The sequence below is a fragment of the Phycodurus eques genome, chromosome 1 (assembly GCF_024500275.1).
Source record: "Phycodurus eques isolate BA_2022a chromosome 1, UOR_Pequ_1.1, whole genome shotgun sequence".
Taxonomy (NCBI): domain Eukaryota; kingdom Metazoa; phylum Chordata; class Actinopteri; order Syngnathiformes; family Syngnathidae; genus Phycodurus; species Phycodurus eques.
Window position 1 is genome coordinate 18468969 of NC_084525.1, and position 20351 is coordinate 18489319.

The 20351-nt window shown below is 43.1% G+C and overlaps 1 pseudogene; it reads right to left on the minus strand.

The window, feature by feature from the left end:
- LOC133404964 (contactin-3-like) overlaps positions 1-12693 on the minus strand; it is an 86471-nt pseudogene extending 73778 nt beyond the window's left edge.
- Between the last annotated feature and the right edge of the window lie 7658 nt (positions 12694-20351).

Genomic DNA, 20351 nt, shown 5'->3' on the forward strand with positions numbered 1-20351 from the left:
ACTGGCTGTGGCGTGCATATTTTATATTATATATATCTACACACATACACACGCTTGCCTCGCTTCTGCTTCCTCCTTCGCCGTTCGTGGCGGGTCCACTGTGGGCGCGATGCAGGAGTGGGAGTCGGAGTTGTTGTAGGCAGCCAGACCAGACTGCAGTTCCGTAGCTCCTCAATAAGAATAGACTTTTAACTCCATAAAAGTAGTTCTGCCTGTGTCGAGCAGCAACCTACGACTGTATCTGTATGAGAGCGGACTTGCTGCATGAGAGTTAATTGTTGCGATAAACCCGTATTTTAAGTAGGACTCCTGATATAGTGTTCGCAAATGTTTCGTTCAAAAGAAATCTTTTCAGTAAACGTAATGAACTGAATTAGTTTATGAAATGATTTTGTTCTTTGAGCTCTACCGCCGTTAGCCAGCCTGCTCGGACCAGAAACAGAAGCGTTCGAGCCGGCTGGGACAGGAAACGGAAGCGTTCTGTGCTGTCTCGACATGTCAACGGGACGCGCAGCTGTTGCGTCGGAGAAGAGCCGGTCAATTTTCAAAATAAAACACATTGAGATGCAAATTTCAATACAACAGAAATTATATAAATTGGTCATTCTTTCTCTGCGGCCCGGTGACAAATGCCTCACGGCCGGTACCAGTCCACGGACCGTTGGTTGGGGACCACTGCTGTACTGGATTCAATCATTTTTGAACGGGCTGTATCTGTAGCTACAAGCTTTTTTCAAATATGTATGAATGAAATCCATCCATTTTCTGAGCCGCTTCTCCTCACTAGGGTCAGGGGCGTGATGGAGCCTATCCCAGCTATCATCGGGCAGGAGGCGGGGTACACCCTGAACTGGTTGCCAGCCAATCGCAGGGCACATACAAACAAACAACCATTCGCACTCACATTCACACCTACGGGCAATTTATGCATGTTTTTGGAATGTGGGAGGAAACCGGAGTGCCCGGAGAAAACTTCATGTCACAGCCTGAGTGACAGGACTGTCAGATGGAAAAGAAGAGAGACGAAAAAAGGAAAGCAGGGCGACGGAGCAACAGGAGCCCATTTACTACTTCAAGAGAAGAAGCGGAGAGGTGCTGAGGGCATGCAGAATCCTGCACAACGTCGAAACGTTCTTCCTTTACCTATAATCACTACATGGAGATAACGGGTCCTGGGCACAGAGGGAGAAATAATGAGCCTACATAACGTGCTCCGCTATCATTCAGGTCATCAATGCCCAGCACAAGTGATGCACAGTGGTTCTCAAGCATTTTGGGTCCAAGGACTCCTGATCATCCTAACACAAATTCATCATAAATGCCATAGGAATTAAGAAGTTGCCCATTTACTGGAGAAAAAGTATTAATGTAGAAAATTCATATTTTTTGACAAATTTTATTATTATCATTACATTGAAATTTAGGTTACTATTTATTATTATTCTATATGAGATTAAAGTTTTTTCTTAATCCTTGCAAGAACAAAGACATACCGTTTAGGTTTTTTTTCAGGAAAAAAAAAAATCAGACTCTTAGTAGAATTAAGTTTTTGTTTTTTTTGGGTTGTTGTTTTGTTCTTTAAAAAAGTCCATCCATCCATTCGTTCTACCGCTTATCCTCACTAGGGTCGCAGGTGTGCTCGAGCCTAACCGAGCTGATTTTGGGCAAGAGGCAATTTTAAAGACAATTTTAGAGTCTTCAATTAATCTAGGCAAACGGGCAAAGCGAGAACATGTAAACTCCACACAGGGAGTGAGACCCATGAGCTCTGAACTCTGAGGCGGATGTGCTAACCAGTCGGCCACTGTGCCGCCTAAAGCAAGGTCGTAATATGATATTAAAGTCAATGTTTAACGAGTTAAGAAAGTCATTTTAACTAGCGCCTTATGAAATGGATGTATGGAACTTTGTTCACGTAGATGTCTGTACAGTACGCTATGATATGACATAATCAGATCAGAGCTTTTAATTGGCTTAAAGCTAAGGGAGGATGAAGGAGTAATTGGTCTGCAATGGAACCTGAACCGTGAACTGGCTTAAAAGGTTACGGATGAGCACATGCCACCCAGATATATTTGTAATTATTCAGCAATCCATTTTTTAACGCTTATCCTCTTCCGGGTCAGGGTGAGCTGGAGCCTATCCCAGCTGACTTCGGGTGAAAGGCAGAGTACACCCTGGACTTGTCACCAGGCAGTCGCAGGCCATATAAAGAGACATAACCATTCACATTCATCACTGAGTGGGATTTGAACCCACCCTGCCTGCAGCAAAGTCAGGCAAATGAAACGACATCAACCCACTGACGACTCTACATTAGGGGCAGGAACATATACAATATAATTTATATTTAATCCAGGGAAGTGATTGAAATAAGAAAGGAATGTACTGCATATTAATGTTGTTGCGAGTATCAGCTTGCCCTATCAGGGGTAGCCACAGTGATGGCCTTCCTGACACCCAGTGGCTGGGTATTGGGGCACTGGCCGTCTGCACGAAAGGCAGCAGCACTTTACCATTAAGCTGTACTATAAACTCCTATAATAATCCTTAAAGTGCTGCTCTTTAAAATGCATTATTTAGTGTGTGTCTAAACTGGAAACTGTATTTCATCAGTTTTAGGAGTTTTCTGCTTTTAAAAAAGATGTGATCAAACCGTGAACATCCCCACATATCAAAAGGCTATGTTTCCAGAATAGAAAAGCAATATTTTGAGAAAAAAGTCCAACAATAAATATGATCACTGGTCAAAAGTGAGAGGAAAAAGTGATAAAAGGAGTCAAAACACCTTAATTTATAACAATTACGTGTAGCACAATGAAAGAGGACTCAGAGAAACACAGCAGTCTAGAATAATTACATTCGTCTGTGAAATATCTCAACATTGAATCTGTGATTTATTAAAGTAAAATTATTCCTGGGTGCGCAGAGCACAAATTAAGTTCTGGGCGTGCTCGGCCAAGTGTAGATGAACCGTTTCCGTGATGTGGTGCGATAGCGCTTCAGGAGAGGAAGCGTTCACCTCGAGTCTCTTGTGCCACTGACAGCCTGGAGTGCTCTACAAATGAAAATGTTCTAATCCTGTTTTCAACTCAGGACGCTGACTTAAGTGACATAAATCGACACATTGTATACAAAATAGAATGAATGGAATGTACTTCTACCTGTACTGAGGAGGCGGGGTACTCTTGGCGTCACACGTTAGAGTAGCCTCTTCCTCTAGGGTGTCTATGGGAATAAACAGATCACCAGGCTCCATCCTCCATCTTGGACCATGGTACAACCCGCTGTCCAGACTATCTGTCAAGAGCAGTAAAACTGAATATCAAGGGAGTTCTGCAGGATTTGTTTTATTGAACTCATTGGCAGAACTCATGTACTGTAGCTCTTGAATCAGTTGTTGTATAATTCTGTGCTCCACAATGTACATTTAAAGGGGACACATTATGAAAAATGGGCGGCACGGTGGGCGACTGGATTAGCACATCTGCCTCGCAGTTCTGACGACCGGGGTTCAAATCCCGGCCCCGCCTGTGTGGAGTTTCCATGTTCTCCCCGTATCTGCGTGGGTTTTCTCCGAGTACAGCGGTTTCCTCCCACATCCCAAATATAATTAATGTTGATATTTAAACGCATCATTGATTTTGTGTTAAAGTGATTAGAAACAAAATCCTATTATATCCAGTACAAGAGCTATATGAAAACATACAAGACAATATTGTTGTTTGATTGTCACTGATAGAAAAGTATTTGGTTTTGTACCGCATCATACTGATAGGTGTTACTAATATTATGGTTACCTTGTTTATCTTAATGGGATCGGCAAAATATTGGAAACATTATTTACTATACAACATACCAAAATATATTCAATGCTTTTAAATTCCCTTTGATACTTACAAACCCCTCAAGTGCTCGGGTGCAGGCTTATTGAGTGCTTCTAGAACCAGAACCAAAAAAAGTGAAGTAGCGCTGTGTTTCTCAACGATGGAACAAACTTCATGAACACCTTATATTTGCTCTAACTGTCAGTACATTTAAATCTGGCCTGAAAACTTTATTGTTCACTGCTGCTTTTTCATGAATCCGAAATATTATTTCATCATCTCCATTTTTATTTTTTATTGTATCTTGATTATCCATTTTGTCATCTTTTATCCTACTTTTATGTTGGGATTTTATCTTGATTTTCATATTTGAATGCAATCATCTTTTTAATCATTTACTTACCGCTGGAAAGCACTCTAGATTTGCCTTGTGCATGAATGGTGCAATACAAATAAACTTGCCTTGCCTTACAGAGCAATTAACACCACAACAAATTACACCCACAATAATCAACATATTGTCTCGCAGTAAAAATCGCTGGTGAGTGGTGAAGAACAGAAACTATTTAATATTTTATTTAAAGTTTTGATGTTTTCGCCATGTTATTACAAGCCCAATTCCAATGAAGTTGGGATGTTGTGTTAATACAATGATTTGCAAATCATGTTCAACCTATATTTAATTGAATACAAAGACAATTAATGTTCAAACTGATAAACTTTGTTGTTTTGAGCAAATAATTATTAACTTAGAATTTTATGGCTGCAGCACGTTCCAAAAAAAGCTGGGACGGGGTCATGTTTACCACTGTGTTACATCACCTTTTCTTTGAACAACATTCAATCAACATTTGGGAACTGAGGACAATAATTGATGAAGCTTTGTAGGTGGAATTCTTTCCCATTCTTGCTTGATGTACAGCTTCAGCTGTTCAACAGTCCGGGGTCTCCGTTGTCGTATTTTACGCTTCATAATGCGCCACACATTTTCAATGGGAGACAGGTCTGGACTGCAGGCAGGCCAGTCTAGCACCTGCACTCTTTTACTACGAAGCCACGCTGTTGTAACACGTGCAGAATGTGGTTTGGCATTGTCTTGCTGAAATAAGCAGGGGCGTCCATGAAAAAGACGCTTGGATGGCAGCATATGTTTCTCCAAAACCTGTATGTACCTTTCAGCATTAATGGTGCCTTCTCACAGATGTGTAAGTTACCCATGCCATTGGCACTAACACAGCCCCGTACCATCACTGATGCTGGCTTTTGAACGTGGCATCCATAACAGTCCGGATGGTTCTTTTCCTCTTTGAAACGTCCACAATTTCCGAAAACAATTTGAAATGTGGACTCGTCGGACCGCAGAACACTTTTCTACTTTGCATCAGTCCATCTTAGATGAGCTCAGGCCCAGAGAAGCCGGCGGCATTTCTGGGTGTTGTTGATAAATGGCTTTTGCTTTGCATAGTAGAGTTTCAAGTTGCACTTACGGATGTAGCGCCGAACTGTATTTACTGACATTGGTTTTCTGAAGTTTTCCTGACCCCATGCGGTGATATGCTTTACGCATTGATGTCGGTTTTTGATGCAGTGCCGCCTGAGGGATCGGTCACAGGCATTCAATGTTGGTTTTCGGCCTTGCCGCTTACATGCAGTGATTTCTCCAGATTCTCTGAACCTTTGGATGAAAATATGGACCGTAGATGATGAAATCCCTAAATTCGTTGCAATTGTACGTTGAGGAACATTGTCCTTAAACCGTTCAACTATTTTCTCACGCACTTGTTCACAAAGAGGTGAACCTCGCCCCATCTTTGCTTGAGAATGACTGAGCAATTCAGGGAAACTCCTTTTATACCCAATCATGCCACCCACCTGTTCCCAATTAGCCTGTTCACCTGTGGGATGTTCCAAACAGGTGTTTGATGAGCATTCCTCAACTTTCTCAGTCTTTTTTTCCACCTGTCCCAGCTTTTTTGGAACGTGATGCAGCTATAAAATTCTAAGTTAATGATTATTTGCTAAAAACAATAAAGTTTATCAGTTTTAACATTAAATATCTTGTCTTTGTAGTCTATCCATCCATTTTCTTAGCCGCTTCTCCTCACTAGAATCGCGGGCGTGCTGGAGCCTATCCCAGCTATCATCGGGCTGAACTGGTCGCCAGCCAATCGCAGGGCACATACAACAACAAACAACCATTCGCACTCACATTCACACCTACAAACAATTTAGAGTCTTCAATCAACCTACCACATGTTCTTGGGATGTGCGAAGAAATCGGAGTGCCCGGAGAAAACCCACGCAGGCACGGGGAGCACATGCAAACTCCACACAGGCGGGGCTGGGGATTGAACCCCGGTCCTCAGAACTGTGAGGCAGACGCTCTAACCAGTCTTCACCGCGCCGCCCTTTGTAGTCTATTCAATTAAATATAGGTTGAACATGATTTGCAAATCATTGTATTTTGTTTTTATTTTTCGTTTAACACAACGTCCCAACTTCATTGGAATTGGGGTTCCAGATAAATATTGATTGTGAACTGCTATATTGTCTCTTATTTAATGCCATACATAGTTATACACGTGTAGCGTTTTTTGTACATTATTTATTATTTGTTTCTTAACAGGTGTTGTTCAGAGGTGGATTAGGTCAGTGAAGGCCCAGGTTCCAAACTCGCCATAGCAGAAGAAAACTAATTTATCAGTGTGAGGCTAAACAGAAGTACTGGACAACAGTAAATGACTGCTCATCAGCTAAATGGAATGAAGAGGAGGATGAAGAGCAGTGGTGTTTGTCGTGAGTACATGTCAATACAGAGGACTTTTTCCCCCAGTAAGCCGATCCTCCCGGACAATGACATGATTTCCATCTCCTCAGTGAGCATCCTGCACCTGTAAATGTCTAAATGGGAGAGAATCATTGCTCCTATAAAAAAAAATACAAGTACGGCTTACCTGCCAAACACTCGATGATCGATAAGAGTAGAAGCTGTTTCCATGGCAACGTCATCTTTGGCAACCAAGGGCAAATGACACTTTCATCCAATAAGCTTTGAAATGGCACTTGTGATCCTGGCAAGACAGCGCTTGACCTGTTTCAAAATTATAATTTTGCTTTAAAATGCCAAACTCAGCAGCCAATCATTTTTATGTGATGCTTACAGTTTCATGTGTTTCCATAACCTAATCTGGGAGCACAGAGAAGAAGCGTACATTTTGAATAGAATGATAAAATGAAATAGGTACTTCAAGCATGATAAGAGATTGCTTTTCCTATCTTAGTTGTGGTCACAGTGCACCCAGAGGTGTCTTATAGGGCGATACCGCAGGTGTATGGGACCTGTGGTAATGTTCAACTATTAGGGGAGCGACCCGCAACACAGCTCATCTGTCACTTGGACAGATTCTCTTTCTGGCAGCCTGAGGAAACTTGGCCCTTACAATGGGGTGCTATCCAATCAATTAGATGTATCCACAGTGGCAAAATGTGTCTTCCGTACATTCTGCCGTGGACCTGGATAGCCCCAGGAGGAAGCCATTCCACCTGGGTCCGTAATCAAGGACAAGCGTCTGTCTCCTTGGAGCATGTGTTTGCAAAATGCCATGCGCTTGCGTATGGCAGAAGGTGAGTGGGGGCAGATGAAGTGAGTAATGATGCAATTATGAAATGTCAAACACACACACAACAACAAAAAATATTGAACACTGTATTAAGGTAAGTGAGTAGGGTGTACACACAGACATGAGGTTCTGTTTTTGCACACTGGCGACTACATTGGGGAATCCGCCAACGCCACCAATATGTAGTTTATACTTTGCACCAATAAATTATTCATCCATCCATCCATTTTCTGAGCCGCTTCTCCTCACTAGGGTCGCGGACGAGCTGGAGCCTATCCCAGCTGTCATCGGGCAGGAGGCGGGGTACACCCTGAACTGGTTGCCAGCCAATCGCAGGGCACATAGAAACAAACAACTATTCGCACTCACAATCATGCCTACGGGTAATTTAGAGTCTCCAATTAATGCATGTTTTTGGGATGCGGGAGGAAACCGGAGTGCCCGGAGAAAACCCACGCAGGCACGGGGAGAACATGCAAACTCCACACAGGCGGGGCCAGGGATTTAACCCGGGTCCTCAGAACTGTGAGGCTGACGCTCTAACCAGTCGGCCACCGTGCCGCACAAATAAATGATTAATTCTCAAATTAATATATGTGAGAAAACATTGTAAATATAATAATGCCTTTGGAGTGTTCTCTGTTCCTGTTGCAGGGGTGTAGCGTCATCAGCGTCATTCAAACAGCCTAGCGGGCATAGCTAGCCATATGGCAATATTTTCATAAGCTTAACAAAAGCTGCCTTGCAGTAAGAGGCTGCGTTAACGTGAATGCTGTGCCCAATTCACAATAGATTGGAGTTGCCTGTGTGATTTCCAAAAGTGCCTTTAAAACAGTGTCGTGAAAGATCATCAGGTGTGCAGTGGGAAAATATCCAGTTTCACTTAATTCCGAAAGTTAGTATTTATTCACTACAAATAATGTCACTTTATTCATCTGTCTATGCCGGTGATAAATAATGACAGGCAGAGCAATTGCTCTTGCACTAGATGACAGAAGGTACATTTTACCTGCATAGCCACCTGTTGCCATTCATATAATATAAAGCGGTACCTTAACTTATGAGTGCCCAAACTTACAAGTTACAAGCCGTTGTTTGGTCGAATTGTTTCTTTGGGAGCCTTATTTATTTTTTTTTTTAGAAGGGATTTCTCTCTAAATTTTCAAACTTTTTTTTCGAAACAGTGCTGAATTGAGAAGGGTAACGCTACTTGAAGGCGTTTCCATTGCCAATGTATGCTTGTACCCAGCTCATGTTCCCAGGTCTATCATGGTGTTCTTGAGACCGCAAACAAGTTGAGATTACATCAACAGTGCCTCTGCTGGGTGCAGAAGTAGTGCACCCCATTTAACCTCGACTGATTCAGTAATTAACAATGTATTCCACATATAACAAAATGTTTATCAATTATTATGCCCATTTGTCGACAAGTCTGTCACAATTCCTTTTTCATACTGTATAAAGTGCCACTGAGTGTGCCCCTGACTTGGGGACGTGCTGAAATGCAGAGAATGAATTAATGTCTTTGAGAGGGGTTCATGATGTATTAAGGCCCACAGATAGATATCAACACCAATCTGCTAAAATGTCAGAGAACACACACAGGCGCAACAACAATGCTGTGCCTCCAAACATACACTCACTTTCCATTTAGAAGACATAAGCCGTGATGTGTGGCTCATTTGTGGTCTAATCCTGAGAGAGCCTGGTTCACAGCACTACTTATAGAGGGTCTAATTGTTTGCCAGCTGCCTTGGATGTCAAGTCAGACACGTGGAGTCTCAGCTAGGATTTTTCTTCGCACCTTTCATGTGCACTCCGGCCTTTTTTTCCCCCTCCAAAGTCGGCCAAATTGGATTTTTACGCTTCCTTCCTCCCTGCAAAGAGTCCTGCATGTCCGTAACTCAGTGGTGGGAGCACAATGTACAGTCGGTTGGCACCGAGAGACTGAGGAGTGGTGTGTGTGTGTGTGTGTGTAGGGCACACTGGGTAATACACGCCCTGCCTACTTTGCATGTGTACACTTGGAATGGGATTTTGACAAGGATGGCATTTTGTATGCACAAATGCCACGTGGTCCTCTCTTTTATAAATCTCTAATAAAATGCAGATGCGCATGTCAAACTGAAATTAGCATTTGCAGGAGCAGACTAGTGATTCAAATGTCACATGTGCACTGTTGCCAATGCTTCCAACTCACCACGCACATTCGGAGCTTGCGCTGAATAATGGTGCTAATGATGATGGCAATGCAAGGTGGTGTGAAAGCTTCACTGTGTGAATCACTCTTCACCAAGGAGTGTATACATTCCTTCCAGTATTTAAATTACATAAAACAGAAGATGGTGACATCCACCACCTCCATCTCACTCTGCCAGCATCCCAATAGGGTGATGCTTGAACAAACAGGGCAGCTGGAAGAGTGGGAGTCCACTTGCTATGAAGGCCTAAGCTGCATTCATCATAGCTATTTCAGCTGACATGGTGGCATACCAGTATGCAATTACCTACTGAATGTCCGTGTGTGTGTCTGTATGTGAGTGTGTGCGTGTGTTTACCAAATGCATTTCTGAATGCATAGTGCCAATCAAAGACACTCTATAAAAATAAATACATTAGGCTGATGTGCGTGTTTATTTTTCTCCTGACCCACCCCCAATCTATCCTTGGTCCATTTAAAGAAGCACAAGTACAAGTTGTACATCTGCACAATATAATGCGTGGTATCAAACTCACTAGATATCAGAAAGGTATTAATGTGGTCCTCATTGAAATTTCAGATACAAAATTTCAACCCAGGAGTAAAATACTAGAAATTTGAAATACAACATTTGACTCAAGTAAGTCTGTCATGTTCTAGCTGTTGTGTGGGGACCCCGGCTGACTTGGGGCTTGTGGTAGGGTGTCAGAGTTTTCTGCCTTGGACAGGCCCGCCTTCTGTGCCCTGTTCCACTCGCTGTTCGAGCTGGGGTGGACTGGCAGGACTCCAGCCTCTTACTTCACACACACTGGATATTTTTATTACTCACACTGTACATACTTTACACATTGGGCACATTCACATCTCATTCAGGGTCCCCTGGGGGACTGGCACGAGGCATGATGGGGCGGGTGCACGGCCGGGTACTGGCACATCTGTGCTGGTTTCCGGTCTGGTCGCCCCCCCTTCTCTGCCCTGCCTGTCGTCGAGTTTTAATGCACCATACTCCCATCTGTGGAGGCGAGGGCAGTGTCGGGTTGGGGAGGACACTCGGCCAGGTGTTCCGGCACTCCGGCCTGCTCTCTGGCCCGCCATGCCTTTCCACCGGGGATTTTTAATGCACCACATACATTCACACATCCTTTGGGTAGCTGGTTGGCCTGGGTGGGGGTGACGGTAATGGGTCATCACTGCCCTGTAACTCTCTCACCCCCACCAGTCTCCCCAATTTTAATGCATGACACCCCACCACACACGATCATGATACAGGGATAATGGTTGGCAGTCAGGGACCTGGTAAACATAGTAATAGGTTGGGTGGTGGATATTCACATTTCTCTTGGCTTGAATCCTGTGGCCTGCATTTTCAATAAACATCAGAATATTGAAAAAATAAGCATAGGGAGTATTTCAAACTCCCCCGTTGCACAGCAAAACTCTTCCTGCACAAAAGGCATACAGATCCACCATTCCGCAAGGCCATGCAGCTGAACAGGACAAGTTAAAAAAAGAAAAAAAAAGAAAAAAGGAATGTTTTTGCCCCTCTTTTTTGGTGTTCCCTGCATTTCACTTCATTTTCCTCTTTGCAGCGAAGGGAAGAGCTGAACAGGGAGGCGCAAGCCTGAGGGTAATTGTAATCAGCACCAAGTCTTAAACCCTACAACCACACCAGGCCTGGTGCTGGATTATTTCTAATTTGTCCTGTAGCTTGCTGTGGGCATTCTGTTTATCGTCCATTTGGATTTCTCAATTCCATTCACGCTCTGTTACTACTTTGGCGTCCCAACTAGTCACCAGCCGTAATAGAATTCCATGTTCAAGATTTAACCTTATATTGAAATGGTTTGAACATCATGTGCAAAATTGCAAACCTAGACTCAAATACTTGAAATTGCATTTAAACCATTTCAACCACAGACCAAAATACTTTAAATTTCATGTAAATTGGGTCTGCAGACAGAAATCCAGTTTTGAGAAATGTTCAGTATTATTACTCTGATAGTGTCAACCAAAACTGTATTAGCTTTGTAAAGGTATATGTACAGTACATAACTAGCATTTGATCTCATTAGATTGTGCTCCTTCATTGTACTAAGCATAAAACATTTGTAATGCAATCCACTGAGACTGATTTGGTTGTGAAATGTGTTGCTGTTGGGTTACTGCCACGTATTTGACATGGTGATCATAAGTGAGGCTGCGGTCAGTGTAGCATCACACCAGGTAGCCACCACTGGAGCCTGGATCACTCTGTTACTAATATAACTCCATGCATCACTCTGACCAGAAATGGAATAACAGTAATCAATGCAAATTTTATAGGGTATGAAACGCCCTTCTAAAGCAAAAATAAACTGAACTTCATTTGTAATAATATTCAATGACAGCATGTCAATGTATTCAATAATAAACAATTCCACACTGTATTATCGTTATGATTCAATACATGAGTAAATGACGACTGACTGAGGCAATTCGGGAGTGTAGGCAAGAGCTGGTGAGCCTTATTAGATGCAATAAATATTAAAAGAACTATATCACAGTGGAAATAATTTAGCGTACATGCACGGTCACAATAGCCTTGCACGCGTACACGTTTTACTGTTTTCTCACCTTTTCGTGTGTGTGCGCGTGTGTGCGTGTGTGTGTGTCTTACCTCTTATCTTAGAGTATCTTGAGACCAACAACGAGCAGATTCAGCTCTCAGGGAAAGGGCGACACATGTATCCTCCAAAGAAAGCCTTTTAGGAACATTTCGGTCACAATTGCAAGGTCGTTCATACAGGTGAAATTGAGGAGAGATGACACGCGCTTCATAGCTGCTGCTCCCACCTCTTCCTCTGCTCCACACACACACACACACACACACACGCACACACACGCGCGCAGAAAATGAATAAAAAAAAAAAAAAAAAAAAAAAAGGAAAACACCACACACACGCAAACACACAGCTCACATGCACGCACAACACCCACGTTGCTTGTGGCGCTGAATCACATTGAAATCATTCCACGGTCTCCAGTCCAACGCGCGCAGCTTTCAAATCGGGCTTGGACCAAAAAAAAAAAAACAAAAAAAAAAAAAAAAAATGGAGGAGGGGAGGTGGGGGCAATCTTGCAGAGGTAATTTATTATGCGCATCAAGTCAGCTCCCCCTGCGAGGAGGAGGAGGAAGAGGAGGAAGGAGCAGTGGGCAGCAGCACGGAAGCGAGGCGATGAAGCAGCAGCCGCGGCAGCAGCAGCATGGGTATAAGTGTACCCACCTATAGGGTGGGAAAGGTACCTGGCAGGGAACTGCGCCACCCTGCGTCAAACCACATCTTCACCACCAACCGTTGGCACCCCACGCGTGGTGGGAACAGATCCCCTTACCTCTAGCTGTACTTTACTTATTTATTTTTCGGACTACTTTTACTCTAAGTTCCTCCATTTGAAAAACAGATATCTGTACTTTTATACTCCTTACTTTTTCAAAATAGGTTTGATACTTTTTCAAGCTGCACGGATGACAACTCCGCATTTAAAAAAACAAAAAATAATAAAAATAAAGACAGATGTAAAGCTTTAAAAAAAAAAAAAAAAAAAAAAAAAAAAAAAAAAGCAGACAGCAGCAACATGGAGGAACATGAACCAGGATGAATTAAAGAAAGGCGGGAGCGGATTCGGGGAAGCAATACAGTCCCATGAATGAGTTGATTTAAAATAATTGTTTGATGTTCGCTACAAAAAGAATAGGAATGCGATTTGTGTGGCAGCCTAAAAACAGTGGACGGGAGAAACGGTTGTACCGACTAGTCGACTTCTGCACAATGACGGTTGGAGTGTGACGTTGACTAGTCGCTAATCACGTCTTTTTTAGTTTGAGCGTGAGGCAGAGTTGCTGCGAAAGATTAGTGCACTGAATGAAATGATTCCATTACCTTAATTCATTTAAATTCTTCAATTCATCAATTCTCAAATGCAGCTTTGGTAAGTGAGGGAGAACGAGAAAAAAGGCTCGCAGGATTTTGAACAATTTTTCAGCCCACACAATCAAAGTGAAAGGAGAGCGAGGAATTTTTCCACACGAAGAGGTCCGTGATCAATTGCAAACACTGCAAATTTCCACCATGCAGAGCCCGCTGTTGTGGTGGGTCCAGAAATAGGACATGTTTCCCCGTTTGGACAAGTTGTGCAAACGTTACCTGGCTGTCCCAGCGGCAAGCACACCGAGCTCAAGGACTTTGTCTGGCTGGGAATAACATCACGCAACAACGTGCAAGTACTTCAGCCAGCCCACGTCAATGCTCTTGTGTTGTAATGTGCATGTTCTGCTTAAATGAGCTGTCCAGTGTCGGTGAATGTAGCTTCTTGGAAAGCATTCTCTCCTGCTGTCATTTTTTTTAAATGATAGGACTGTAATGAAAAATTTTCAATGACATCATTGTGACTAGTCGACCTCGACTCAAATTTCATCACATTCGTGTCTACTTTAAAAAAAATCTGAAGTCATCAAACCCCTAGTGGAATGGAACAAGTGAACAATTTTGTTACTGTACTTTTGTAGATTTTATCTGTACTTTGCTTAAGATGTATTTTTCTGGTATTTCTCGAGTTTTACTCCCGACATTTGAAAAACAGATATACGTCCTTTCTGCTTCATTTTGCTAATCTGCAGTCACTGCAAAACCTTTCTGCACGCGTGCTGACGAGGACCAGAGGGCGGCTCCACATTACACCAGTTTTACAATCGCTGCATTAGCTCCCATTGTGTTTCACTATTTATTTTAAGGTTCTTATATTAGTTTTTAAATTATTGGTCTTGGGCCATCTTATTTATTCATCTGACCTGCTTTTATCATATCAGTCCTCATGTGTCCTGAGGTTCTCTGGCACTGGCCTTTTAATCGTTCCAAGAGCTAGAACAAAAATCCACGGGAAGGCTGCATTCAGCAGCCATTATGGCCCTTAGTTATGGAAAAGCCTGCCAGAGAACATCAGGACTGCAAAGACTGTTGATGTTTTTAAGAGGAGGCTTAAGACTCACCTTTTTAGTTTGGCTGTTAAATTATTTCTTTTATTCTTTTATCACCTTCAATTTTGATGTTTTCAAGTGGGGCCTAAGTCTCACTTTTTCAGTTAGTCTTTTAACGATTGTTTTTTGTATTGTTGTGTCAACTTTTCTTTTTAGTTTCAGTGTTTTCCTCGAGGAGACCTCCACACCGGGAGGGCTGTACGGTCCGCCTGTGGGGATGTTGTCCTGGGGTTATCTCAGGCTTGGCGGGTTGGGGTGGTGGTCTTTGCACAATGTGTAGGCTGGTCTGTCGGGTTTGGGGTGGTCTTTGGGACAGCGCTCCCTGCAACAGTGGGCTTTGGCATATCTTACTGTGGATGCTCCCCTTAGCTGGCCTTTCCGCACCTGGGGCCTCATGTACAAAAGGTGCGTACGCACAAAAACGTGGCGTCCGTTCTTTTTCACAGCAAAGTTCAGATGTATCAAAAGTGACATGGAACTGTGGAACTGTGCGCTGCCTCACGCCAACTGCATGGCTGGCGTACGCACGTTTTGTGCAGCTTTTGGTGCTTTGGCGACACTTAGAGGTGATGCTGGGAAACTGTTCTCATAAATCTGCACACCAGAGACACATGAAAAATTAGCAATGATGAACAATTCATGCCCGGCAACATTTGATTTCAACAATGCAATTGAGGCAAGGACTGAGAATTCATTTGTTAACCAGTGTATTTAATGAACCACTGATTTTTGTGAGGACACCTATTAATTGATCGAGGCGATCATTTATGCCGCCTATTGTCCTCACAATCGCTTCGTGACTCCAGCACATGCACTGAAAAAAAAGAGTCCTTTGAATTTACTTCATTTGAACATGTACATCAGTTGAACATGATTAAAATGTGTTTAAATTGACATAATTTACCCCTCTTCTCCTAAAAATAAAACATGATTTTTTTTTTTGTCACTGTGCGTGTCCTCTCCTGTGTATTAAAATAATAAATTGAGTAATCAAAAAGGAGTCAAAGTTTTTGATATCTTCTTTGATATGCTGATGTCCGTCTATTTGAATTAAAAAGATTTATTACAAATATCACACATACAACATTTACGCATGAACCTTTATCTCACAGGGCTGAGTGTAGGTTACTGTATGAACACATTTGTTATGAGTTCTAAAAAATACATGGTATTAACCTTGTGGGATGATCCTAGTCAGCCACGTGTCCTCCCATCACCCCTGAGAGAGCAGCGTCACCCATGATCGCAGCGATTCTCTCCTCGAACGGGGTGAGGCCCTCGGCGCCGGTTCTTCCGCATTTTTTTGGCCACACTTTGGCGGTGGGCAGCTGTCCTCCGCTTCACATCCACCTTAATGTCTGACCACTTCTTTTTTTAGTTCAGCGTGTGCGCGCTATTCTGTCTCCACAGCACTGACAGCCACATAAGCGCTGTCCCATTCACTCCTCTTTCGAGTGTTGTTAACGCCGGAGGACAGCATCCCAAAGAGGATTTTCTTGCGTGCCTCCACTTCATTGAGCAACTTCACATTCATAAAAAATATTTTTCTTCATTACCTAGCTCTTTTTCCTTCTTTTCTGATCATGCAGAGATCGGCATCTCTGCATCTCGAATTGAGTGATTTGATTGTTAAAGTGAAATTTCAAACATCTTATATCCACGTTTAAGTTTCTCCTTTTTTTACCACATCTGGCCGATCTCTCCTTTTTAAAAAAAAAAAAAAAATGTGCCCACCCACCCTTAATCTACGGTATTGATTATACAAATACAAATTCAAGAGTTGTCTTAACGGCATTAACAACAATGGTCAATTTTAATTGACACTTTCAAGAAGGTATTCACTACACGTCTATTTATGAGTGTGGGTCATAAGTAATTTTCTATCATTTCCAAACATGTAACATCAAGTTAGTACAGTCAAAAAGGGATGTTTTAAATTAAGACCAAAACCTAGAATCTAAACATGATCATCAAGATCATCTTTTGCTCAAAGGGTTAAAGAAACTGTAATTTTCCAACATCTCCACTGAATAAAGGCAAGTGCACTCTCGAGAAATGCCGTATAGGAAATGTTATTGTTGTCTAGGCCTATGCATTTCTAGTTACAGTCTGAATCTTTTCTTCGATTCGGTTTTGTTTCGTCTCTGCCTCTTTGGCTCGAAACAAGCTTTCATTTCACACAGGCCATGTAGCATAAAACGAGACTGTGTGAGTAGCCACCAGATATAATGTGGGAGGTCAGAGGGAGCCACCGGGACCTGAGCATACAGTACATGTACTGGCAATCCAATATAATGAGCTGGAAGTGACTAAACACAAAAGCAGCAGAGTGGGTGATAAAACCATTCAAAAGTATGTGTGCGTGTGTGTGTGTGTGTGTGTGTGTCTCTTTGTGTGTAAGCAGAACGTGCTTTGAATGGGAGGGGGCGAGGAACTTCACCAAATCTAGTTTCTGTTTAGAGGAGAATGAAGAGGACCTTTTCTCCGTGCTTCCATGTATGACCATCTGGACATGGTGAAAATATAACAAACAATAATCGTGATGCTAAAACCAAAGAGCGTGCCCTCCATGCTTTTGATGTTGGCAATAACTGTGTTCTAATAAACACAATGTCACGCCTGAATGGGACATATTCACTCAATAGCAAAAACAGTAAGGACACTTTCACAGCTTCGAACCAAAAAAACCTGTAACACAGTTTTGAGCGTCAAATAGGTTCATTTAACTACTGTATACGTTTCTTATTGTGGTTGTAGTTTTCAGCGGTGTTGCATTGGACTGCACTGCCTCCATTTTATATACACCATGCCCCAATTAATTGTCGCCCATTTGAACAGTAAGGCTCCGCGGCTCAAAGAGTTTTTTTTCAGGATAGGTAGTGCCAAGAGAGTTCTGTGTCAAGGTAGACATCTTTATCACAACACACACCGCATGGGGAGCAGATATGGCATCTGTAAAGCTGATGTTTACAGTCGAGTTTCAAAAGAAAGAGCTTCTGTATGCACTCTGTATCCCACATAAAAATTAGATTTTAGGGATTGAAAAAAAACCCAAAAAACTATGAGTGAGACATTGACGACATGGTAGATTGCAATTTTAATGCATTTTAGTATTGGGAATTTTCAGTTCTACAGATAAAACCTTTTCCCTAATAGATGCCTCATACTTTCTGCAGAATTGTTGGAACGGTTGTTGTGTCGAAGCTTATTAGATTGTGCGAATGTTCCAAATGTTATGGCCCGTAAGCACACATAACACTTGGGCTTGTCATATGCCGAAAAGTCAAAATATCTGCTGCTTCTTCTTTTCCTTTCGGCTTGTCCCTTTAGGGGTCGCCACAGTTGTCATCCTCCTCGAGGGTGCGTGGGAATTCGCCTCACTAGTCTACATAGGTTTTGTGGACTTGGAGAAGGCGTTCGACCATGTGCCTCGGGGAGTCCTGTGGGGGGTGCTTCGGGAGTATGATACGGACTGGAGTGTGCAGTTATATACTATTCTAAACTTCTTTTTTTCCTTTCGGTTTGTCCCTTTAGGGGTCACCACAGCGCGTCATCCTATTCCATGTAAGCCTATCTCCTGCATCCTCCTCTCGAACACCGACTGCCCTCATGTCTTCGCTCACGACATCCATCAACCTTCTCTTTGGTCCTCCTCTAGCTCTCTTGCCTGCCAGCTCCATTGCCACTTCATTGCCACTTCCTGGTCCACCACACTTCTCCCTTCTCTCTCATTTTACTCATTCATCAACTCCTCAAAGTATTCTTTCCATCTATCTAGCACACTACTGGCACCAGTCAACATAATTCCATCTCTATCCTTAATCACCATAACCTGCTGCACATCCTTCCCATGTCTGTCCAGCTATCTGGCCAACCTGTATAGATCCTTTTCTCCTTCTTTAGTGTCCAACCTGGCATACATGTCATCATATGCCTCTTGTTTGGCCTTTGCAACCTCAACCTTTGCCCTATGTCGCTTCTCAATGTATTCCTTTCGCCTCTACTCGGTCCTCTTAGTGTCCCACTTCCTCTGAGCTAACCTTTTTCCTTGTATTATTTCCTGTACTGTGAAGTTCCACCACCAAGTCTCCTTCTCTCCTTTCCTTCCAGAAGATACACCAAGTACTCTCCTGCCTGCCTCTCTGATCACCTTGGCTGCAGTGGTCCAGTCCTCTCCTCCTGTCCACCGAGAGCCTGTCTCACCTCTTCCCGAAAAACTGCACAACACTCGTCCTGTCTCAGCTTCCACCACATGCTTCTCTGCTCTGCCTTTGTCTTCCTAATCTTCCTCCCCACCACCAGAGTCATCTTACACACAACCATACTATGCTGTCTAGCCACACTCTCCCCTCCCACAACCTTACAGTCGGTAACCTCCTTCAGATTACATCGTCTGCACAAGATGTAATCCACCTGGGTGCTTCTACCTCCGCTCTTGTATGTCACCCCATGTTCCTGCCTCTTCTGGAAACAAGTGTTCACTTCAGCCATTTGCATCCTTTTTGCAAAGTCTACCACCATCTGTCCCTCCAGTTCATTTCCTGGATGCCGTACTTACCCATCACTTCTTCATCACCCCTATTTCCTTCACCAACATGTCCACTACAATCTGCAAAAATTACGACTCTCTCTCTGTCTGGCATGCTCAGAACTACTTTGTCTAGCTCCAGAATTTCTCTTTCACCTCTAGGTCACATCCTACCTGTGGGGCGTAGCCACTAATCACATTATACATAACAGCCTCAATTTTAAGTTTCAGCCTCATCACTCGATCTGATACTCTTTTCACCTCCAAGACATTCTTAGCCAGCTCTTCTTTTAAAACAACACCGACTCCATTTCTCTTCCCATCTACACCGTGGTAAAATAATTTAAACCCTGGCCCTAAACTTATAGCCTTACTGCCTTTCCACCTGGTCTCCTGGACACGCAATATATCAATCTTTCTCCTAATCATCATGCCAACGAACTCCCGAGATTGTCCTATCATAGTCCCAACATTCAAAGTCCCCACATTCAGTTCTAGGCTCTGTGCTTTCCTCTTCTCTTTCTGCCGAAGAACCCACTTTCCACCCCTTCTTCGACTTCGACCCACAGTAGCTGAATTTCCACCGGCGCCCTGCAGGTTGACGGCACTGGTGGCAGGCGTTGTTAATCCGGGCCACGGCCGATGCGGTATGGAATTCTTTGGATGAACGCTCATATTTGTTTGGCCATGTTTTAAGCCAGATGCCCTTCCTGACGCAACCCTCTGGATTTATCCAGGCTTCGGACCGGCCTACAGTTTGCACTGGCCTGTGCCCCCCATAGGGCTGCATTTGTGCCCCCCATAGGGCTGCAAAATATCTGCTGCAAAAGTATTTTATTTATGCCGTGAACACTCTAAATAGATATCTCTATCACTACTGCTTTTCCTCCTGCAATATTCTTCTGCTTGCTCTTCGGACCGGCCTACAGTTTGCACTGGCCTGTGCCCCCCATAGGGCTGCATTTGTGCCCCCCATAGGGCTGCAAAATATCTGCTGCAAAAGTGTTTTATTTATGCCGTGAACATTCTAAATAGATATCTCTATCACTACTGCTTTTTCACCTGCAATATTCTTCTGCTTGCTCTTGTCCTGAGATTTTCTATATTTCCCCCTTTTATTTTGAATCCATATTTTTTCCTTTATCAGTATAGAGGATGAATG